This window comes from Parasteatoda tepidariorum, chromosome 6, assembly GCF_982258835.1.
Source record: "Parasteatoda tepidariorum strain Cologne lab strain chromosome 6, Ptep-v5.0, whole genome shotgun sequence".
NCBI classification, from domain to species: domain Eukaryota; kingdom Metazoa; phylum Arthropoda; class Arachnida; order Araneae; family Theridiidae; genus Parasteatoda; species Parasteatoda tepidariorum.
In genome coordinates, this window is record NC_141760.1 from 38,389,839 (window position 1) to 38,415,891 (window position 26,053).

At 27.6% G+C, this 26,053-nt stretch overlaps 1 long non-coding RNA gene across 5 annotated transcripts in view; it reads left to right on the plus strand.

Moving 5' to 3' along the window:
* Positions 1–26,053, plus strand: part of LOC122269938 (uncharacterized) — a 181,914-nt gene that overhangs the window by 48,479 nt on the left and 107,382 nt on the right. For 3 of the 5 annotated variants that reach the window (XR_011636430.2, XR_006225499.3, XR_006225498.3), the window contains exons 2-3: positions 4,165–4,366; positions 6,241–6,346. This is a non-coding gene — a long non-coding RNA (uncharacterized LOC122269938). Of the gene's footprint in view, positions 1–4,126; positions 4,367–6,240; positions 9,037–26,053 lie in introns of those variants that run through there. The other 2 variants (XR_006225497.3, XR_011636429.2) reach the window with 2 other exon arrangements.

Consider the following 26,053-nt stretch of genomic DNA (forward strand, 5'->3'; position numbering starts at 1 on the left):
TTATTTAATTTAATTTTTTAATTTGAACATTTAAATGAAAAAAAGCTTTTTTTGTTATAGTACGTAGGAATGTGACGTAATGACAAAAAGAATTTATATAGAAACAAAAATATGCATTTTAAATATGTCAAATAGAATTGATTTTAGTTGTTTGTGCGTGGGATTCAAATAAACGTAATCATTTTAGCCGTCAATAATATCAAATAAATATAATCAAATTTAGGAAACATATATTTAATAGAAAACGCAAATAGAGACTGCTGTAAACATATTGATTTTGTTAAAAAAATGTATTAAATATAAAAAAATGCACTCATTAAAGTTTCTTATATAACACGAAAATACTTGATATTTTTTAACTTTTCAGGACATATAATTTATTTATGTCCATAAATTTACAATTTCTGTTTCCAGCATATTACCTCTTTATTTATTTTGATTATTTAGCATGCATTTTAACTCAATAATTGTCAAACAGAACAGGAAAAAGCAAAGCACTCCCTGAAAGCAATCTCCTCATATGAAAATAATTGAATGAATGCAGGCAATATAACTCAATGAATCACTTGAAATTTTGAAACAGAAACATTGAAACGTCAACGTCCAAAAATAGAGCAATACGTTTTAAACTAATAGTTTGTTTTTAAAATCTTAAAAACAAAATTTTTAATTCGATGCTTAACAGTGGGCAGTAATATCTTTTTAAAAGCTTGTGAAAAACGCAATCGTGTCATAAAAATCAGATAGAATTTTGGTAAATTATATTACAGACAAGAGAAATATTTACCAATAATATCAAGTTTCTGAAATTCATAAAAAAATCATGGTAGCGGGACCAAGCTAAATCGACATTTTAAATGCATGAAGAGTAATATTATTCATAATGTAGTAAGGAAAGTAATATTATTTTAAATGCATGAAAAGTACTTTATTTACTCATTGAATGCAAATTTAGGTCTATGATCCATTTTTGGAACGTAGGCAGATAAACGGTTAACTTAGGATTCATCGATAATAATATTTCTTAAAATAAAAATAGTTTGTCAATCAAACGCATACCAAATAGCGAATATTAATATGAGTTAGGACTATGAGCAACAAAACCGAAATTTATCGAAGTTTAATTTTATAATTTTTTTTTAAATACAGCTGATGGATTCATGTAAATCTTCCTATGGAAACATAAATACCTATATCGTACAACTAAAACTTTACATGGTCCTATACAATTTAAATGATCAATTTGTCAAATCAATCCGACAAGAAGATTAAATTTAATTGGCGAACAAACTAAACTCAGCGGCGACAGCCCATAGAGGGCCAAGGCCTACTGTGCCCATGTCAATTTTCTTGACCTTGGGCTCTGGGGTGCAGGAGCAGATGTTCCGGTCAGGTGGTCAGCCGAACGCAGAACCCCCAGTGTTTAGTTCCCAAGCATGCTTGGTACTGGTGGTATTTATCGACCCACTGAAGGGATGAAAGGCTGAGTCAACCCTGCCCGAGGATCGAACCAGGGACATGTGGCACGACAGCGCGAAAAACTACCGTTCAGCCACCGGGCATCACTTGGTGAACCGGAAATCACTTGAGTCAACCAATCATTGAAGAGCATTGAGACGTGTTTGCCATTAAATAGGTTACAATCAGTTTGTTAACTGAACTCGATAAGAGGATTGCAATTACTTGGCAAATTATAGGCAAATGATCTTGAAACTTGCTTTCTCATAAGAACTGGGATCGATAGATAAGCCTCGTTAGGCTTCGATGTTTGCCATCTTGGATCGAAAATTGAAAAAAGTTCATATATTGAGAAATAAAACTGATAATTAAGTAAACTCACTCATTGTGCGCAGCTGGGGTCTTCTGCCATTGATTGTATTGTTTCTAACACAAATGAAATCAAAATTTACCTTCATTTTCCAAACTTTAGAGAGCATTCAAAAACGAGAACAGCACATCCTCGAGTAAAATGCATTTGACCTGGTGTAAACTTTGTCAATTAATTGTGTTAAGGGTTTAACTGCACCATTCAAATTATGTACGAACGCTGAGTCGGTATTAACTTGAAATAACACAATTTTTTTTTAAAACTCCAAATCCAGATAAGTATTAAAATACAGTTTTTACAGTACACTAAACTAAAACTTAATGGCACGACAGCCTATAGAGGGCCAAGGCCTACTGAGCTAATCTCAGTTTTCTTGACCTTGGACTCTGGGGTGCGGGAGCAGATGTTCCGGTCAGGTGGTCAGCCGAATGCGGAACTCCCAGTGTTTAGTTCCCAAGCATGCTTGGTACTAATTTATCGACCCATTGAAGGGATGAAAAGCTGAGTCAACTTTGTCCGGGACGAGGATCGAACCAGGGACCTTTGGCACGACAGCGCGAAGCGCTACCGCTCAGCCACCGGCCGTCTTTTACAGTGCACTAATCATATTATTTTTCAAAGTGATTATGGAAATTGGACATTAAAATCATTAACTAATCATTTTTAAATTTGTTTTAATAGTTAAACTTATATTAAGGTTTGTTAGAGAATACAGTGAATTTTTTTATAATTTTTCTGTGCAATTAATTCTGTTAAATTGATAGTTTCACTTGTTACATAGCTCTGTTACTTCTTATATTGATTTGGGTTTCATAATGTGCTAGCTATTTTCGAAATAAATACTAAATTAATAAAAGTTTATTATATAAATCTAGCCATGAATGTAATATTTTTATACAAATTGAAACTAGAATACATTACGTCTAATATTTTAAATTGGTTGGTTAATATTTGTTTGAAATATGAAAATATTCAAAATAAAAAAAGATTGAGATCTTTTAAAAACTTCCTGTTTCTAAGTAGCATAATAAATTTCACTTAAATGCATGATTTTTTTTTTCTTGCATAAAATAGATTTTGATTAATTTGCAAAGATTTATAATATTTTGACGCATAAATGTGTACTAGATTTTTAATATGATTGTGCATATAACTCTCTAAGTTCTGTTTTCGGTTTAGTTATTCATTGATTTAGAATCTTAACTTTTCAGAAAGTAACATGAAAACTAAAGTTTCTAAAGGAAACCAATACTTTCTTTCTTACAAAGTTGGTTGGCTTATTTTTCTTTGCAATGCATTAATGAAAGAAGCAACATTGTTCGACTGCATGAAAATAGAAAAAAAAATCTCAGAATAAATACAATGACTAAATCTAGTTACGAGTTTCAGCAAAAGGTAATTTAAGAGTTAAAAGTGTGCTGAGAATTACTGTGCATTTGATGAAAAAAAAAGGTTTTTAGGTTTTCATACCCCAATAAGCAAGGAGAACTAAATTATTTTTACTGCTTTTAAAAATTTATGCTACTAAATAATTAAAGTTTAAATAAATACAGCTCTAGCAGCAAATCTATGTTACATATTATAAGTTTTTCCTTCAAGATGTCTTATTCATAATGAAACATTTTTCCGCATATGACGTTAAAAAATTATTTTTATAAAAATCAAATATTACATGCGTCAAAATGTGAACAGTGGAAAAGGAACATGCAACCGTATCAATTGGAAAAGCTTTAGAGTTATTACCAGGCACAAGGGAGTAAAATATATGACTTATCAAGTGAATGTGGTACAAGAGTGGTTTTTGACTTAACTTTTCCTCTGCTTTAAATTAAAGTAGTCAGTTTAATTTAGGGCTCATCATAAAAAGATGTCAGAAAATAGTTTATGGCTCTCTTTTTCTTAGTGCAAATCTGTTTTTAGCGAATCTGTAGCGTACTAGAATTTTAATAAACAACAGTTTTATTCTAGGCTTACTTGCACAGTCAATGAAACAATAATAGTTTCGATAGTGAAAATGTTAAAGTCATGTGAAAATATTTTTATAGCCTGGGTAAGGTAATACTCGCGTCACAGCAGATAAAAGTGGCGAAATTTCTGATATAATGCTAATTTAAACCATAGAAATAAGTAAAGTGAAGAGTAATTTAATGACAAATACTACAAACATAAAAACATTAACTGCATATCATATAAGTAAAATGTAAAGTAATTTGTGAAATAAATTTAGTTTGAAGTATTTGGCAAACAAAAATTAACTAAATATTAATAAGTTTAATAGTTAATTTTTTACTCTTACAGCCATACATATTGTTATATACCTGCTTCTTCTTCTTCAGCACGACAGCCCCTTACAGGCTTCGGCTGCCTCAACAACACGTAGCCTCCAACGCCTCCTGTCCAAGGCGACTTTTTTCCAGTAGTTTATCTTCAATAGTTTTAGATCTTTAGCAGTGTCATCTAGCCGTCTAGTTGGAGGTCTTCCTCTAGCCCGAGATCCCGAAGGATTTTTAGTTATATGCCTGCAGCAACTCCATACTCGTATGTTTATTTTTTCTATGTATAGTGAGCAGAATAAAAAAATGGACCACCCTTTGCAACTTTTGATCTAATATCGGAATTTTTACGATCTAGGGCTCATTCTTAAAAATTCGAGGGGTGGCTTCAAGTATGCTAATTAGTTTATGCAGATGATATATTAACGAAATTAAAGAAAAAATCAACTTTTTCTGAATAAATATACCTATTTTATGACGGGTTTCGATTTCTGATCCCTAAAACATAAGGGGCAGCAGGAATATTTTTTATTTCCAATGCAGCAGGCGATACGGACATTATCCTAACGCCGTACGGAGATTAAAATAAAACAAAAATACAAATACAGAAGGAGATGAAATATACAAAATACAAAAACAAAAGCAAAACATCAAACACAAAAATTAATTCAAGAACTTAAATTGAACAAAAGTTCTCTGGCCTCCCAGTATCGGGAGTAGATGCAGTTCTTTGTGAGAACTGAACAGTTGAGAAGATGTCATGCATTCATCGTCGCACCACTGCGGCAGAGGGGGCAGGCAGGATTATCCACTATTTTAAGACGGAAACGATGGTCGTATAAGCAATCGTGCTTGGTAGCAAGACGAAAGGCAGCTACAGCACTGCTTCTTGGGCAATCGGGGAGATTAAAGATGTCATTTCCCCACGATTTTTCTTTTGTTTGTCTTTTAGCAATGATATATGTGTTGTCTTAATTGCATGATTAATCATTAATGAAGTGGACTTATAGCTAACCAAGTTATGATAGCAGGAATATAGTCCCAATAATTTGGTCAGGAGAGCGGTTCAAAGTTTGGACCCCTTAATGTTAATATAACTTCAGGCTTATTTCGCCATATCTCAAGAAACTTTTATGTGAATTCAAAAAATTTTAATACACAATTATAGATTTCATATATCCATGGATAATTTCCAGCAAAAACTAACTTTTAATAAATATTTATTATTTTTTATTCACTTAATTAATATTACTCGAGAAACTTTTGAATTTTAAGGTACATTATTTTTTCATCATTTCAAAGGATATAATTTTACATGGCAATAAGTAATATTTGAGAAAAATCGACCAATTAGTTCCTGAGAAGTAAAAATTTTAAAATACGACTTTTTAAAAAAAAATCGATTTCTCAGGACTTATTCGTCCGATTTCACTTTTAAAATTTTGCCTTCAATAATATTCTTCAAAATGACCTGAAAAAGTATTTACTTCAAAATTTAAATTTTCACGACTAATATTAGATAAAATTTTAAAAAAATGATGAATATTTAAGTTAATTTTAGCATGGAATTATCTTATAATAAAGGCATTTTATAACTGTGTTTAAAATGTTTCAAATTCGCTTAAAAAGTATTCAAAAAGGAAAATTAACATTAAGTGGTTCAAACTTTGGACCATATTTCTCAGATCGCGGCTTCCCCTTATATCACTAATGAACGCGGCTACCCCTTATAAAAGGATCAGAAATCCGAATCGGTTTTGTGTTTAATTCTGTAACTTAAAGCACTAATTAATAAGCATATAACTAGCACTAATTAATAAGCATATAACTAGCACTAATTAATAAGCATGTTTGAGATAACCCCATCGAAACCATAAAAATTGAGTTCTAGAGCATCGGCATCCGATCATTAGATCAAAAGTTATTTAAGGTATTCCTTGTTTTTATTTTGTGCATGGCACATTATTAAATTATTTTGTTTCTTTGAAATTACTCAGTGGTACTAGAAAGTAACTATCAATTTGTTTTACAGCAAAAATTTACTCAATCAATAATAAATGATTAAATGACTAAATGTGTGTGCCATTGGTAATGTAATTTATGTGTCATGGGGTTTTAATTTTTTTATATTCCTTATAGGCCAATTCCTAAGAAGTGAAAACGGAAATAATTATGAGAAATATATCATTATCATGAGAAAGATATAAACTTTTTGTGAAATTTGTGCCTTTTCCCAACATATGAAGTAGGTCCTTTCTTTCAATCTTGATTTAGCTGAGTAAAAAGGAGACTAATGAGAAAAAATATGAATGGTGCGATTTATTCATAAAAATTATTGTTTTCAATGTAATTTTTAATTTCATAAAATGACACTGGATTCACATTTATAGGTCTAATAGTTTAGATTTTATAAGAGGTTTTGATTTAATTACTAGTTAAATATTTCCAATCTGAAAAATGAGATATTACTCCTTTCTTATATTTCTACACTTAATTGAATGAAGCTATAACCAAAGTAACAAAAAAACAAAAGGATATGATATAAGTGAATAAAATATAAGAATAGAAGTTAATAAAGCATTGTTAGAAATTTCTCGGGAAAATGGTAATATAGCAATTTATTTAATTGTTATTTTACCATATTCAAACAAAAACAGGCAAATAATTTAAAAGGAAATGGTAATTAAAATCATATTATAGCCGAGATGACTAATCAGCCAGTCTCATGATCAACAGAGCTAGGGTTCGAGTCCCCGTTGACACAACAATATTTCCTCCATTCCTTACAACACATGAAAACTTTCCAGTGTCCTGCATTCTCCAATGTCCCTTACCTAACGGAAAGCCTAGCATTTATGCACAGGAAACTTTTTTCATGGTTTTGAAACCATGCTAGTTGTAAAAGGTTAAAACGTATTGTTATGTATTTATGGCTTTATAATCATACTAGTTTAGTTGTAAACAGTTTCAAACCTGTAAAGGTAAAAATTACCCTGAACTAAACGTTGCAGTCAATTGTCTGCTGATTATTTTACTCCAAATTTGGAATTGAAATTGTAAACAGCGTGATTATACATTTTACATTAAGATTATACATGACAGTAAACATTCTAAAAAGCTAAGTGTTTATGCGCACTTTGAGTGTCTTTCAATCACAGACCAAAAATTATAATTTTATTAAGTAGCACAAGTTTAGATTTTTTTGCTCATAAATTATTGATTCTTGCAATCTTTATAAATCTATGAATGATTTCTTTATTTAAAACAATTAGATTTTAACATAGAAAGATCAGCTTTTTTCTATCCCGAATCAATTTAACTAGGTCCGTTGAGTATTTGGATGCTGAACTTATTAGGTAAAAACTGGTAATTGTTTGATATATTATATGGTTTAAGTGCAATATACATATTTGAAATTCCGTTGAGTACTTGGATGCTGAACTTATTAGGTAAAAACTGGTAATTGTTTGAAATATTATATGGTTTAAGTGCAATATACATATTTGAAATTTGATCTATTTTGATCTCTTCCTTGAGGTGAGCATTTGCCTCCAGAGCATATATGGCAGCGTTACTTTTAAAAAGTAGCGAGTAAAAGTACAAGTATTTTTAAAAAAAGTAACGAGTAAAAAGTAAAAAGTTCTTATTTTAAAAAGTAACGAGTAAAAAGTACAAGTAAAAGTACAAGTACTAAACAAAAAAGTAACGATTTAAAAATACATTTCTAGGAAATCGAAAATTCAAACTAATCTAAAATTTTATTGAATAATATTCTTATGTTCTTTAATGTTTTTGCAAAATTTTTGTTATTTATTTAATTAGTTTTAATTCTGAAAGTTATGGACATTCATTTATTTTTAAATTCGGAAGAATATTACAATTTTATAATATAATCGTATAATATAATTTTAAAATCAGACATAATTTTAATATCAAACTTCTTATGGATTTGCACGAAAAAGAAATTTTATCTATTGATTTTAATTTTTAGTTTATTATTTTTATTACAAACATAAACAAAGCAAACACGGGGTTTCAGATAGCTTTGTGATCTTTGAGCTAGTGAAAAATAATTGAATGTGCAATATAAGTTGAAACAGAACAGTCTACAGTTTTATTTGTCACAATGGCTAATGCTGAAATCATTTTCCGAACATTTCTGCCCAAGGAATAATTAAAATTTGTAAACGAATTTTAGTATCAGCGGCTAAATTAATACCTTCAAGTTTTCAAGAGTTAAAATAGTAATTATAATAGTTTTCAATAGCACAAATAGTTCTGAAGTTCTTAGAGATTTGACTGGGCGTTGTTCGACAAGGTCGGGCATAAACATAATTTTAGTAAAAAATGTACTAGGTAAAAATGAATTTAGTAAAAAATGTATTAAGACAAAAATGTTCAGAATGCTCAAAAATGTTCACAAAATTAGTGAGTTAAAAAAGAAAATTGAAAAACGTAATAACAAAATCCAAAATTTTTTATTTAAAATGTATTAAATAAATGCATAAAACTCGGAAATGAATGAAAATAACTTGCTAATTAATATTTTTATTCTCGCATTATACGTATTCACGTATAATATTTTTATTCACCTATTTTTATTCAAGTAGTATTTAAACGCGAAGCTAGCTGTGAATGCATATATATTGCACACTGACTTTATAAATTAAAAAAAACGTAAGCATTTTTTTTTAATTTAAATTTTTTTTCTTTTTTTTTTAAAAAAGCCTGCCGAGTTTTAGGAAAAAGTAACGATTTCATTCGACATTTCCGTTACAAATACTTGTACTTTTTCCCCAAAAAAGTAATGAAAGTACAGGTAAAAGTACTAAATTTAAAAAGTAACGAAGTGCAAGTAAAAGTACGTACTTTTTACTTGTACCGGCGGTACAAGTAACGAAAGTAAAAGTACTGCCATATATGCTCCAGAGTGACTTCATTAGGGAGAAGGGTTCAGGAAGAGGTGAAGTATAAAGTTGCTAGTGACTAGTAAGATAATGGTTCATAGGTGCTTTTTACTTTGAATCGAATGAAACCAGGCCTAACTCTGTCGGACAAGTCTATATCATAATATGTTCATATGCTATATCAAAGTCTTGAATTTTCTGAAAAAAGGTCAAAGGTAGCATAATTTGTTATAAGTGTAAGCAGGGGTGTACAACAATGCTACACAGTGATGTATTGTTTCTTATGCAACTTTTACACTAAATCAAATGATGCTAGATTATAGGACATAATAATTATATAGTAATAATTATAAGGATTTTTGAATTCTACTAATTAGGAATTTTGAGGAAGTTGTAAGATTCAAGAATTTTGCTTATTAATTTGCTTGATATTGCTATCTGGAAAAATGAAGTAACGTTTTTTAGCCTATTTAATTAAAAAACGCGTAAGAGAAACAATACTTCATTCGTATGGGTAGTAATTTCAGAGATTGTAATAATTTAGATGGATAGTAATTCAGTCCAACCCTCTCGGTAAATTCAGAACGACAGCTGGAGATCACCCCCCGAGGCTTAGCTTCTATTTAAATATGTATATTCGTATATGACTTTAATCAAAATTTTCAAACATTTTTCAAAATTTCCTTAATTATATTCATGTTGGGTATTGTTAATGCTGAAACGAGGTCAACTAGATGTTATATCAAAGTTTAAAAGTTTTCATTCGTGCAATATCAGTATTATGCTAAATACTTATTCAGCAATATATACTTTGATATAGGATAAAAAAAAATCCTATTTTACACTGAAAGTACAAATGCTTTTTAGAAACGTAACCTTAAACTATGCATTGCGCATTCAGTTATGGACATTAAGACTTTAACTGATTAAAAAAAATTTTTATCTAATTGCCCTCCCAATTACAATTATTAAAAAATATTTTGTATTAAATAGTAAAAGATTTTATTAACTGTGAAAACGATTTACAGACGCATGAAATACCTGCGTACCTTTTATTTTGATATAATTTTTTTAAAAAATTCATAATTTAGAGAAAAATTAAAGATATAAGCTTTAAAATGTTAAAAAAGAAAGTTATCTTTAAAAGTAAAGTTATCTCAGAGCAAATGAATTTTTCGATCCACCTTAATTGCAGTTATCGTTAAGTTGTTTAATTAGCGCAATTTAAAGAAATGGTTTTTGAAGGATGTTCTTCTCAAATAAAGAAATAAAAACACGACTCAGTTATCTACTTTTTTCATAACAGACATGAAAAAAATGGTTATTTCATAATTGAAGAAGGAGATACTTAAAAAAATCTAAAAATATGATGATTATTTCTAAAATAGCTTCTTAGAAACAATTAAATTATTTTTTTTATCAAAGCATTTGAATGTAGAACGAAATATTAAGAATAAATTTGTAACGATATTTTTATAATTGTTTTAAATAGCCCCATTATACAAGAATAAAAATAACTGTGGGCCACATACAACTGATAGTTTAGCCTTGTGAGATACTGCAAGCGAATAGGAATAAAAGTAATTAATTTCAGAAATTTTTATAAGAATGAATAAAAGCATAGTTAACTATTCAATTAGTTTTTTGGAAAAACATTTTTTTATTGCTTTACGAGGTATTATATTGTCTTTTTGTATTTAACTTTAATGGTTATGGATGCTTTTTAAACCTCTTAATTTTATTTTTTAATGAAAAAAGAGAAATACGAAAAAAGCGTGGTTTCATTACTTGGTTAATCTCTAAGGTTTTTCTAAATTAAGGTGCATTTATACATAGGACATTTTCATAATAAATGTCTTTTTTTACTCCTCGTAAAATAATTTTAAATACTGAAACTTCCAATAATAAGACAAAACATTATGAGTTAAAGAAGTCATTATACATTGAATGGAGAAAAATAATTAACTTTATTTCAAGTGTCCTCTAATTTTAAAACAAATAAATAAATAAATGAAGTGGAAATATATTAAGGTAGCTCAATAATTTGATTTTTTAATTTACTTTGCACATATATTATTTTTTGTTGAATTTTCAGATTTTTCGAAATTTTTATAGCCTTATGAAACACGAATTTTTTTACAAAATCATCAAGTTAAAAAAAATTTAAAAAATACGTTGTAAATATAAAAAGTGTGCTTGAGTGCTCAAAAGTGGCGAAACAATTGAAACAATAGATAGTTTATTTTTAACTAGATTTCAACACTAATGATACATGTCTATTTACGTCTAATTAAAAATGAATTCAATGTTGTACATACTCTTAGTTTCATATAATTTTATTGACTGCTAAAGAATATGCATTTTTATGACCATTTTCTGCAATACTATTTTAAAATTAAAAGGTTAATACGGAATAGAAGGAAAAAATATTCTTCCTTAGAAACACCAAAGAAAAAAGAAGGGGAAAGAAATGACCTAGGTGTCATGGACGAACATTGTTTATTGCATTCCAGCTTTCTGGTTTAACATCATCTACTTAACACTAACTCTCCATTTGCTTTGATTAACTTATCAGTGTAGAGAGGGAAACATAGTTAATATGTTTATCTCTGAGGGCTAAGATACAGAGAGCTTACAGTGATGCATTCTGCCGTTTCATATTTTATCTAATGTTCTTTCATGTTCAGTAGACTATATCTAAGACGGAATCAATCTGGGCAAAAGGAAATATCTATTTGTAAATTGAGATTTTTATGCATTAAAACAGTTAACTAATTTAATGAAAAAATTATTTTAGGTAGAATAGTTAAAAAAATTTCGATTTGAGTGTTTGATTCAACTGTTGCAATGTATATATATATATATATATATATATATATATATATATATATATATATATATATATATATATATATATATATATATATATATATATAATTTCTTTTTAACAAGCAAATACAACTTTATTGGGAACAAAAACACATAAATGCAAAGAATATATATTCGTCGTCAAGAGGAAAATCCTGTCAAGGCGACAAAGAAAAGTAATACAATAAGTTTAAAATAGAAATTAAAGAAAAAGAAAAAAAAGGGGGGGTGATATTACAATCATAAATTATTTTACTCATCATAAGACGTCATATATAGTTGAACAGTGTAATAATAGAAAACAAAAAAAATGAGTGAAACTATATAAAAAAATAACAAAGGTAACATAAGAAATTCATTTGGATTGGCAAGACTGGTATAAAAAATCAAATGCTTCCTTTAAAGTGAAAAATAGAGATCTAAATCGTCAATGTTCATCACAAATTGAAATAAAGCACGCTTAAAAGAAGAATATATTTGTATGTTTTGCAACTGAAATGGCAATTTATTATACAATTAGGTGCTAAGTAAAAAAACTGTTTTCGTGAAATTTCTTTTGTAAAGTGGGGATTCTCATATATTTCAGTTGGTCTCCTTTCAGACACATTAGTTTTTAATTTGCATATTAATTTATTGTTGTGTAAATGGAGTAAAATACGAAAAAATACATTATGGCGAAATGGTAATAGGTTAATTCTCGTATATATATTGGTAGTAGTTATACTTGAATTATTTATATTTAGAGAATTAATAATCTTGAAGCATTTATTCTGAACTGAGATTAAAGGAAGTAAATTAGTTTTATATTCACCGCCATACATTATTGCACCATAATTAATTAAAGAATAAAACCAGGAGTAATAGAGTGCTTTCACAAAATTAAAATGAATTTTATTCTTAAGGTGATAAAATTTAACTAAAACAAAACGCAATTTTTTAACTATTTTTTATTTTACTTGTTATATTTTATATTCCTAAAAAGAGATCCGCATTAGAAGTTTTTTTTCTCTTTTTATCGGCAATGCATTTTTCATGTTGCATATTATGTATTACTGTAGAGGAGTATTTCAACAATTATTTCTTAAACATAAAAAAAACCATCGTAATATATTTGAATGTGCTTTGAAAGAAATCTTTTTTTAGTCACAAGTGTCCCCATTTTTCTTATACCTGAAATATTGGGTTGTTCGGTAAGTAATTTCGTTTTTTGGAGGGAAAATGAAAGAAAATTTTCGTATAATGAATAAATATTTTATTAAATTATATTTTGACCATTCTGGTCCAACACCTTTTGCCACCTTTCAGGTAGTATCATGATTCCACGCTCATAAAATCTTTGGTCTCTACTGGCAAAAAACTGATTCAGGTGATTTTTGACCTCTTCATTTGAAGTAAAGATTTTACAGTTCAAAACAATTTGTAGTGACCGGAACAAATAATAATCCGAAGGCAACAGATCTGGAGAATATGGTGGGTGTTGCAGTTTATCCCATTAAGGATGTAAAAGCTTTTGGCGAGTGATCAAACTTGTATGAGGTCTCGCCACTATGCCTTTTCTATTGATTAATTCTGGCCTTTTCTGTTGTATTGCATCATTCAGTTTGTCCAACTGACGACAGTAGACTTCCAAATTAATTATTGTGTTATACGGTAAAAGCTCAAAAACAAAGCATCACCTTTTTTGATGGATATTGGCTTTCGAAATGCTTTGAGCTGGTTCATCTTTTTTGCTCCATGATCTCTTGCATTTTACACTGTTATAGACAACCCATTATTCGTCCTCAGTAATGATGCACTTCAAAAATGGATCATTTTCGTGACGTTTGAGAAGCAAACCACAGACGTCAACGCGACGACATAAATTTCTCTCCGTGAGAACATGGGTAACCCATATATCGAGCTTCGAGGTTGAACCCAGGATTTCAAGTAGTCATAAACAATTGAATTCAATAAATTCAACCTCTCCCCGATCTCACGTGTTGTTATTTGCCGATTTGCATCAACTAATGCCTTTATTGTGTCTTTATCAGTTTCAGCGGGCCTTCAAGATTGTGGTGCATCTTTGACACCAAAATTGCCGGATCGAAATTTTGCAAACCAATTCTGGCACTGGCGTACTGTCAACACATCTTCTCCGCACACATCGGTTAATTTCTTTCTGGAGATAACAGCATTTTTACATTTTCTATTGTGAAGAAGTAAAATATGACGAAAATGGTGCTTATTGCTCTCCATATTTAAAAGGGCACCAACCAAAAACTATACTGATTATAATTTATTGAACTTTTCCACACACAAGCCTTGCTATATCAGCTCTCAAAACATATAATGATAATGCGGCTTAAGTGCAAAGTTGAGTTCTGAAAAATACAATTAAATCCTCTGTCGTAAAAACGAAATCACTTTCCAAACAACCCGATACAATTGATCATCAATCGAGAATTGATATTATTCAATCGGATCACTTTCTTTAGATGACCATAAGACTGTTCTTAAAATTATATAACAAAAAAATATGTTTTGATTTTTTTGTGATACTAATTTTATGACAGTTTCTAATACATTTTCTTTGCTTATTATTAACATAATTTAAAACAGTTGCTGTGTTGTCGGCTAAGCTCTCCCATCATCATTTAAGAATAACACAACACCAAATAATTCATATTGATAAGTTAAGTAACTTGCCAAGATGCAAAATTTTTATTAATGTAGAAATAAAATATAAAAATTCATGTAAGATCTCTTTCTTTAACTTTCTGCTTTTTTTGAAGATTTTAAATTTTTCTCTCGAAACGGATTCCCGTTTTATGTAGTGCAAGTATTAAAGTTTGTTTATCAAGCTTTGAATGTTAAGGTACTATTTATTATCTAAAAGTGATTGTCATTTAGACTTTAAAAGAACATGATGTATATAAAAAAAACTTCAAGAAATGTCTTTTCAGTTTCAGTCTCACCCTTTCTTAAAACAATAAAACAACTCGAATATAATAAAAAAATTTACCTCTTCTATCTTCCAATTAAATTAACACCTAAGAGATTATGAAATTTAATTAATGTCAGTAAATACATTTAAAATGACCGTTCGATATGTATTAGATAGAAGACAGTATTTATATTTTGATACTGATACCAAAAAGGGATTATTTGAACTTGAATTAAATAAAAAATATATTTAAGAAAAGGCAAGAATTTATGTAGGGATTGTCTGGAAATTTTGTTTAATTGATGAACATTAAAAAATTTAAATATATTTATTAGTGTTTATACCTATATTTTAAATTTGTCTAACTTTTTCCAACTTAAATATTTTGTTTTATTTTATGTTAGAGAATTATTTCCAAATTAGTTCAATTATTTATACAAATGTTTAGAAATAATGTTTCTGGATTAGGTAAGGTTTGAAAAGCACTTATAAAATCTAAATTTAATTAACAAGAAAATATTATTTATTTTATGCCGCTAAATTACATTAAGTACCCATTTGTTTTTATACTATATTTTAAAACATGAGGGATACAACTTAATTATGAAAGTCGACATCATGCTAGATTTACATATACATAATGAATTCACATTTTAAGTGAAAGTGGGCACTTGCCTTTACTTACATTGCATCTTTTAGAGTTTTTTTAAAGCGTTAATTCACACGTCTAAGAATGTTATTTTTGAATTAAACTTCTTTCTCCCAATGTCAGTCGTAAATATTTAAATGCACAAAACCTTTTAATAACGTATGTATGACTTTAAAATTTTACTTTAAGAAAGTCTGGAAATCTGAAAATATTAATATTTCTTAGATAGTAGCTTTCTATGCATTGGAAAATTAATAATGTGAGAAATGTATTTCATTATTTTGCTATGTTTTTAAGAAATTAATAAGATTACTATATAAAAAGAGAAATAAAACGAAGTTTCTTTTTATATCGATTAGTAGTATAAACTAGTTGAGTAGTTTTCTCACAGAACTAAAAAGATATTAAGTAGTTTTTGGAAAGCTTTCAAACTTTCAAAATACTTCTGAGTAAAAATAAATATATTTTTTTGCTTTTAAATTTTGACGCATTTTTAATAGAAGTTCAGAAAAATTATGTTTCACAAGATGAATTAATTACTTCAATCGAAGTTCTGATATTGTAAATACCAAGATTAAAAAGATGTAAGTTACGAAAAATTTTAAAATATGTTTTTTTCTCTTCTATATGGAATTTTTTCGAGAGTTTCGAAAAAACTTAATAAGATAAATATAAAAACAGTTGTTGTGAGAAATAGATGGGCATAAACCATAGAAAAGACTCAAATCTGTTCCTCGCTACTATAATAGAAACTGAAATAGATTACATTAGATTTTGGTTTTTTCAGTATTGAAAAAATTACAATGCGAAAATTCCAAATCAAATTACAGTACAAAGCACCGGAACTTCGGGAGCATCATCCGTTATAATCTCTCTTACCGTAAAATATGATACCATAATTTTTGTAGTAATATAAATTGTATTCGAGTCATTATTAATTTCAAGGTAATTATTACTCCAAAAACTATTGTATATCAGATTTCTATCCTGCAACATGTTTTGTTAAAATAGGATTTTACGGTAAGAAGTAACGGCACCCAAAATCTGTAACTTTTTACCGTAATTTTATCGGGGATTTGTTAATAGTGTAATATTTAACGCAAAGTGCAATAAAAATAAAACCAAGTTTTGAATTATTAAATATGTTTACTCAATAAAATATTTCCAAGCATATTTTTTTAAAAACAAGAGATTTTTTTTGAAAAAAATCCGACAATGAATTTACCTTTGAAGTTCGATAAATTTATTTCAAAAGAAATATGTGTTATATGTGTTTCATATCAAAAATATTAACTTATTTCCTGATAGAAATGTCGAATATTTCATATAAACTTTGACTTAAAACAACAATACAAATGAGCTACAGAGAATTTCCTCGGTATATTACTTTTTTGCAATGACACTAGTAATAAAACTTAGTGAGTCTTAAAAAGTGTTTGTATTAATTTTCGTTGAGGGAACAGTATCAATTTTGCTTTTACAATAAATAAAAACGCATATAAAGCACGCATACCTTAATAAATATATAAATTAGCATAGCCTTATTAAAAAAAGCCTTTTTTTAATTGAAACTGTTTTCGAATTAGCTTTCTAATTTGGAAACTACACGCAGCTTAATTTTATCGTAATGAGATATTGCGAAAAAACAGAATAGGAAAGTATTCAGAAAAAAGACAATAATGCAAAGTTCTTAAATCCCTCGATACCTTTAACTGGCATTAATTTACCTATCGAACACTTGTTTGACGTAAGTACCTAATTAACTAGGGATCAAAAATATGTCCCTAATTAAATTTCCGTCAGTTTTGGTTATATGACTTACATGTATTTTTTTACTGTTCAACATTTATAATAAAAGCCTATACCTGTCTTGGAATTCCGATTTAATATATTCCAGCTTTAGAAAGAGCTCTCTTTTTGTTTACATTTTATTGATTGACTATTTTTATTAGTTTATATCCAATTTTGTGCTAAATCTCATTTACACAGTTCTGTGATCAACTGAAGAAAAACTCTTAATAAGAAATCTTTTTTTTATTTAGCTTTACTACTTTATCTGGATATTATTTGTAAATCTCTAAAATGCTTTTTCTAGGGAACTTAATTTATTTCTGATGAATAAATAGTTCAATCTAAAAAATGAATTTGAGTTTAGTGTTTAATTAACAAACATATTATATCTTAGAAATGATTATTTATTAAAATAATTTATAAGCGATTGTGTGAGTGCGTAATATGGTGTTATGGAATTTTTTAGTAATTTAGGATTAAAATATATTTATCTTTAAATGAATGTTATGTAAAAAATTAAGGTCAAAATGATTTCGATTATTTTCAACACACAAGAGGATCTATTTTTTAATCTCTGTAGTTTATTATCATTTCTCTATTTAAATTCTCTGCGCCAGACAAATAAACGAATAAAAATTCACATAACATTGAAAAATATTTTTCCTTCAATGTTTAAGTGAAGAAAAAATCTCAGATAATATATTTACTTCCTTGTAATTGAAGTGTTTTATACTGCCCTTTGGATATATTGAATCTATGTAATATATTAAAAAAAATATAACAAAAAATGTTCAGCAACAGTTTTTTTTTATGCACCAATATAAATTATTATTTTAGCCTTACTAGTTTTACCTCTAACCCTCAGAGGAAAGAAAAAAAAAGAGATATCATATAGAAATATAATTAATTTATGTAATAATGTAATACTTATGTAATACTTTAAACTGCTTAACATTATAAAATAAGTTACCTAGAAAATATCTCAGTAACGTATAGGATGTTCTTTATTATCTGTCCTTATTACAATTTTTTGACTCTTTGTCAACAATGAAGCTCAAACTCAAAGTTGTGAAAAACCCGAGAAATGTTGAGTAAAACCCACGGAATGCAATAAATCACAAATAAGGAAGATGGTTCTGGAGATATCAAAATTTGCTTGATTATCAGAGATTATTTAGTTTCTTTCACGCTTTAGTAACGATAATGTGAATACCTTATTAATTATAACAACGATTTAATACAGCAAGGGTAGATAGTTGCAAAACACCCTGCGCGTTCAGATGTATATTCATAGCATCGTACTATTCATAGCAAAACAATTAGAATTCTATTAAATTATTAATTGCAATTTTAATTAGTAAGTATTTAGCAATGGCAGTCATTTCATCATTTTGAAAATAAAATTATTTAAAAGTCTCAAACGTTCCTTTTTAAACTTTATATCAAATGTTAATGCAAGAATATTTTTAACACGTAACTGCAAATAAATTTAAGTATTTTATTTACACCATTTAAGATGATTCAAGATACTGGTATTAATTTATTATTGCGAAATAATGTGCATTCACCATTTCCTAAAAAAATCTCTAAATACGGATTTCTAATATTCTTTACCATCTAAATAGAAGGCATTATTACAGACGTAGAATCAAAAACGTAAACTGAGAAAAAAGAATGGTCGAAAATGCCAGAAGTTTTAGAAGTGCTAAAATGTTTTGGGAACCAGAATTTTAGTTAAACTGTTGCCACATGAACGGAAAAATTACCAAATGGTGGTTTAAATATACAGTACATTTTGGTTGTTTTAACCAGAATTATGTTTATTTATGTATTTATTTTTTTAACAGAAATGTTATTACGACAGCTTGAAAAAAAAATCTTACAAAACTACTGTACTCTTTTGTGATGACAGTTTTGATAAAAAAATGAACCTAAAGCCAATAATACCTGAATTCTGATTAATAAAATCAAAATACACGGTATTTAATCGATGCATTTAATAATTTTTTTGCTCTTATCATAAGAGTTTCCCCAAAGATTATTGGTTTCAAAGTTATAGTTCTTATTACCATTCATTTAATAAAAATATGGAAAAAAAGATAAATTTACCAAATAAATGATTTTTATTACATGCTCTAAGACATTAAGAAATCGCCAAATTTTACAACATTTGTCAAATTTTCTCACGTATTATAAAACCATATTTTATTGTTAATTTTACGAATATCATTTCCAAAGAGCTTCGCTAAAAATTACGGATACTTTTAGTGTTTCCTTTATGCCGGAAACACGGTAAATTTTACAATATTCTTATTGTTCTGATTGTCCTTTTTTCAGTAAAACATTCTGGTTAATTTAACTGAATTATTTTCTTCATGTAGCATCTTATATTTGCAGAAAACTAAATTTATCACCATAAATAACTACCATAGTATTTAAAATACTAATTGTAATTTATCTTCTATGTATATCTTAAATGCGCAGTTTAATGTGCAGTTTTTTAGTTGTTTCAAATAAAATTTGAGATACTTAATTAACTTCATCATTGTGACATTGAATGCATTTATAGTTTAAATAAAATTTCATTTCAAATATTTCATTTTATGTAACATCATACAAGAAGACAAAGTTATGGAAGGCTGAGCAATTGCATAGTTCATTACATTTATAGTTAACTGACAGTATAATCACCAACAACTCACATAATCTATAAAATAGTTATAGTTCAAATCATTATTCTCTCTTAAGATCATTAATGATCCAATAAGCTACCAAATGCGTTTGATACATAATTAGAATTATCGTAACTAAGTCAAATATATTAAATTTGCAGATTTACATGATTGATTTTTTAAAACAGATTATTTATTTATGCTCATTTTCTTATTTAATTTATTATTTTATGCTCATTGAATTTATGTCCCTAAATACTTTTTGTATTTTGTATTCGTTGAAATTGTACTAGTCTAAATTATTTCATCGTATTTTAATGATAGGCTTAGACTTATATTTATAAAAAATAATTTGAAAGACATATATTTGTAAAAGTTTTTTTTTTATCTTATGAATTTACGATAAGACTATGCAGAAAATAAATATTGTTTACATAAATAAATTTTAAATTTATTTAAATATTCTTAAGATTAATGAGATAACTGAAGAACTTTTATATTAAGGTTATGCTTTACGTTAGAAAAACTAATTTTCTATTTTTAAAAAGTAGTTTTTTTATCACGTTTCCTTCAGCCAAAAGTTATTATTGTCATTAAAGAAAGTATTGTTATAAGAAAAATTTACATTTAAATTGCTAAATTTCTAATCAATATAAAAAAAAACTGGATGAGTTAAATTGAAAAAATAAAAATTTAAATACTGATTCTTGTATTTATACGTTTCTCTCAGTACTGGATGCAGCACTGCTTAAAATATTTTTTAACATAAAATACACTTTTTCCGTTAAATTCTATACATTTATTTGCACAAATTTATTTATTTAATTACAGTGGTACGACGATTTCCCTGAAAAACTTACGTACATTAGACTTTTACTCCGTACATTTTTACGGTAAATGTATACGGTAAGATTGGACTTTATTGTAAAAAGTATCAGCTCTTTGAGTTCCTTTTATTATTTACCGTAATTTATTACGGGATTTTTTACACTAGCTCTTTATTCGAAGTATAGCATATTTTTTTCAATATTTGTTTTGTCTGAAAAGTATATTGCTATTAATTTTACTATTAAACTAAAAATAATAAGTTCAAGTAGATTACTCAAATTCATGTCGAACAATGTTTGGAACTTCAAACACTTAAATTAAAATTCATTTAATTCAAACATAGATTAAAGATTTCTTGGAGTTAAAGAGATTTGAGAGTTTGAGAGAATTTAAAAGAGGAATTGAATTGAGAATTTGAGAGAAGAGAATTGAGAATTTGAGAGAGAAGAATTGAGAATTTGAGAGAAGAAATTTGACAATTGTAATTCTTTATTTGCAGCTTCTTCTTATATGTTGCAGCTTCTTTATTGTTTTGGACATTAGTACCATAATTGATCATTAGCTTCAGGCACTGTTGACCATTAGATATATATATATATATATATATATATATATATATATATATATATATATATATATATATATATATAGAAACAAATTACAATAACTGACTATCAGGAATTAAAACTTTCTATTATAGGTTTAAAAGAAAATGTTTGTTTGTTAATAAATAAATATTGGTAATTTGACAATGATATTAGGCAGTTGCTACATACTTGCGCAATTTCTTTTTCTTTTCTCGAAGAAATTGCCCGTTGAATAAGCTGATAATTTTATACTTATTCTAAATTTTGCCCGAAGAAATTTTTTGGGCTCAAAATGAAAAAAAAATTAACCAACTATAAAAATATTTCTAAAAAATAAGTGCAAGTGGCACACATATTTTCTCTTTTAATTATGTGTATTACAAGCCAGAGTATTTTCTTCGGTTGCTTATTGAATAAATGAAACCGATTACAATTTGTGCATTATATTTTTTTCCATCGTTTTTAATGCCAACTAGAAGTTAAAGCAACTGAAGCTGAATATTCGAGAAAGCGAACTTAGTGATCTATCTTTTGCACTTCATTCTTCGGGCCATAGAGAGTTTAACATAATGTTTTAAATTTGAAAGTATTTGTATTTTTATTTTTTGAAAACAATTAATTAAATAACGTTGCAACAGACAAAACAAAATAATAATTTTTTCTCTAGAGATTTACTATTAGCAATTCTTTCCGATATACACTGTAATGCCGAAATTCTATGGGATCTATACATGAATATAAATATTAAATTAGGAGTATTACATTTATTTTAAGCAATTAAAATTACTTGATTTGATACTCGAGCTGTAATAGAGCATATCAATTTTTTGTGGTTTCTTATTACACTTAGACAAAAGTAGCATGGCAGCTATTAACTTTTCCGAATTGAGTCAGGATGATACGTCTTTTGTCTGACAAGAGAGCCCCATAATAGTAAAAGAACAACTTAACTCAAAACCTCTCGGATAAGTGGCAGTATCTACCATATCTGGGGCCAAATACACAAATTTGATATATATATATATATATATATATATATATATATATATATATATATATATATATATATCTGAAGGGGAATCAATTTTTTTCTGGATACCTGAACCCATCGTACTAGTCAGCGATCAACTACAAGACTTTCGATTCCACATATTATAAAAGCTCGTATATCGCATGTACGAAATTCGGACTCATAAGATCGGAGTTCGATTCTCTAACTACTATGCCACATCGGTCCACATAAATATTTTTGAAGAGTTCAGTAAATGTTTCGTTTCAGAAAAATGTGCATTTTCTTTCAAGTGGAACGTTTTGGTGAGCTTTTTCAATTTTACTTCAGATTGTCATGTATTTTAGGCTATAAGTATGATTAGGCTATAAGGATGAGTATATTTAGAACTATAAGTAGAGTATATTTAATTTGATAGCAATAAAATAAAATTGTATTAATGGATTGATTTTTCGTTGTATGAGCATAAGCATAACAATCTTATGTCCTGGTTTAATTATTTATCATTTCTTTTGATTAAAAAAACAAACATCGGATTAGTTTTTTTTCTATTTTTTTTCTTATATTTATTCAAATTACAATTAATTAGCATTTCATTGGTTCACTAATTAACTAATTTTATTGAAGACATACTTTGAAGACACGTGGACTTATGCTCTTTCACTGAACCTTTCAAATAATGACAACAGTAACAATGTTGTATTTCATATTTTTTGAAATTAGCTTGGATTAAAATTAAAGGTATTAATATAAATTATATATTTTTGCTCGTTTAAATTAGTATTAGTAATTTTACGCCGCGAGAGTTAGACAAAATACTTTCATACGGATTTATTTATTAAGAGCGTAAAAATTGCCTACAATAAAATTTTAGAAACAAATGCAATCATAAGCATGATTGCAATGTAATGTAAAATTTTTCTTAAAAAACATGTTGTTCAGAAGTTTATGATGTACTTTCAGTAATTTGCTAATTCGTGATAAAAATTCTAGTTTAATTACAGCCTGTATATTAATGGCATTTCTAGTAAAAATATTGCTCATTAATTGGTAAGATATTTAATAAATAAATGGCACTACTGAATAAGAAATTAAAATTTAATTAACTACTTTTAGTGCTAGTTGAAAAAACAAATACTTTTTGAGAGGAAGGCAGCAAACAATAAATTTCTATTGTGCTTTGTTTTTTAAATTTTTTTAATTGATATGCAAAATTTACGTAATTTTGGGGACACGCCGTAAATAGGGGTCGTAGGGAACAGGTCGTAGGGATATGCACTGCATACAATCAACTTACCCATCGGGATGACACGACAGAAATCTGGTTAATTGTTAGCAAAAAATGTTTTCCTTTGCATATTTTTTTTTCGCTAAATGCATGTGCTTTGAACTTCCTATTTAAGCAATATAGCACTCTCAACGAAAAGTAGATTAGAACATAATGTTAAAACATTTTTATTACTTAATTCAAGTCAAGAAAATATATCCGATAAAGCTTTTGAACGATAGTTTACGAAATTCTAAGTTTTCAAACAACAGTTTTCCTTTAATATTTCTTTAATGTTAAATACCAACAACAAGAATGGAATAGCGCTGAATTGCATTTTCAAGTGTTATACTTTGTTTTATACCACATACTAATGTGAATACAATATGTATCCACAAATATATGAAATAGTGAGAGAGAAAAAATTGAATCAGTTATATCGGTATTTATTTTACTATAATGAGCATAAATTATTCTTAAAGTGGATTAATGCTAACAATAAATATATTTTAAGTCAATACATTAGCTTCTGCAGAGTCTTCTAAAACATGAGTTTACAATTACAAATGCAAAAGAATAAGTTTCTGTTAATTTTAAATTTAGTGTTTATGGCTCGAAACATCTAAGGTATAGAACAATGGAAAAGATAAATTTATCTTTGCGAAAACTTGATTTAATGACGCATATATTACTCAATAATTTTATTTTAATATTTTCATATTTCCTATTATAGCGTATAAAAGTTTCTTAAATCAGATTACAATAATATAAATAAAGGATTTCGGAAAACAGATATGAAATTAATTTTTGATGCAAATACTTCCTAGAAAGATTCAATTACTTGAAAAATGAATCATATTTTATCCCTTTTAGTTCAAACAAGTATACTTGAGCAGCATCTGCATTGAAATTTCTTGATATAATTTTCAAAAATACATATTTAAATTTTATGAAAGAGATAATTTCTCTTAGCATAGCCCCAAATTTGCAAAATAAGGGAGTTAAAAACCACAGATTCTATTGTCTTTAAGAATTACCAGGAGATCAAATAAAAATATTTATGACTTTAAGATGAAAAATTTAAACTCGGGAAATAAAGTTTCGCAAAAGTTTATAATTATATTTTAAAATACATAATTCTTTTTATCTAAATTAGAGTTTCATTATACATGGTTATTCAATGACTAAATTATTAACTTGTTAGAATTAATAGCAGCTTCAAACTAAAGCAATGAACAAATAATCAGGGATAAAGTGAAAAGTCATTCGATAATGTAAGAAAATAATAATTATGATTTTGAGATTCTTCAGTAATTTTAACGAGGTGCTGTTGCTTAGAAACAATATAAATTTAAAAATGAAAATAGTTTGAAAGCCTGAAGAACGTATTCCGTATTTAAATATATTTGAGATATGTTGTAGTCAAATATAATAAATCGTTTTTAAGCAGTTTTTTGTAAAAAAATATAATAATTTTGGGGACTTCAATGTAAATACTGTTGCAAAATCTTCATGGTTCCAAAAGCAAACTGTATTTTTCTACAAACAGTATATCTGTAGTTTTTTTTGTTAATTTTTTTACGTAACTTTTATATTTACGATAATTAGAAAAAATATTTTTTTATCATAACAGCTACTTTATCCTGCAGCTATTATAATAAATGCCTGTGATAAAATCTAGATGTTTGTGATATTAGTTTTATTCACGTGAAAAAAATATTTAATTAACGTGGAATGTTGTGCTAAAAATTACACAAAGATAAATCTTTTGGGCAAAACCTTTACCAAGTCATATTTTATATATAAAGATATATAAATAAAATAATGCCATATGAAAAGAATTATTATGTTCCACACATAAAAGAAAATTATGATCAAAAGCATTTCATCAAAAAATTGCATTACTGAATAATAAATTATAATTTTACTTTTTAAGTAACTAATATTGAGGTTATTTCAAAAATGAAAGTTAGAATCATGAGGAGAGGAAATTTGGAAATATTTCGAAAGGAATGATTTTACGCTGTTGGAATTTTCATTCTAACATTATAGTAAAATAACCGGTAACAACATAAGCGACAATAACCTGTCCTTCCAATTTACCGTAAAATTTACGTAAAGGAACATTTTTTTAGCTTAACGGCTTTAAAACTGTTTACAGCTAGTATGGTTAAAAAACTATGAATACAAAACTATGCGGGTTTTTAACCATTTACAACCAACATGGTTTCAAAACGTGAAAAAGGAATATTACTGGATACTTGGAGATAGTTTACCCCTTTTATAGTACTGTTATCTGTGCGGGAAGGAGAATATCATATTCTAATAATTCAAGATCACAAGCTGGGGAGTGCTGGAGACTGAAAACTCTTCATTTGTTAAAGGGAATTTAAGAAATATTCTGGTTTCAACGTTGGGACTCGAACCCCTGTTCTTTTGAAAAAGAGATTG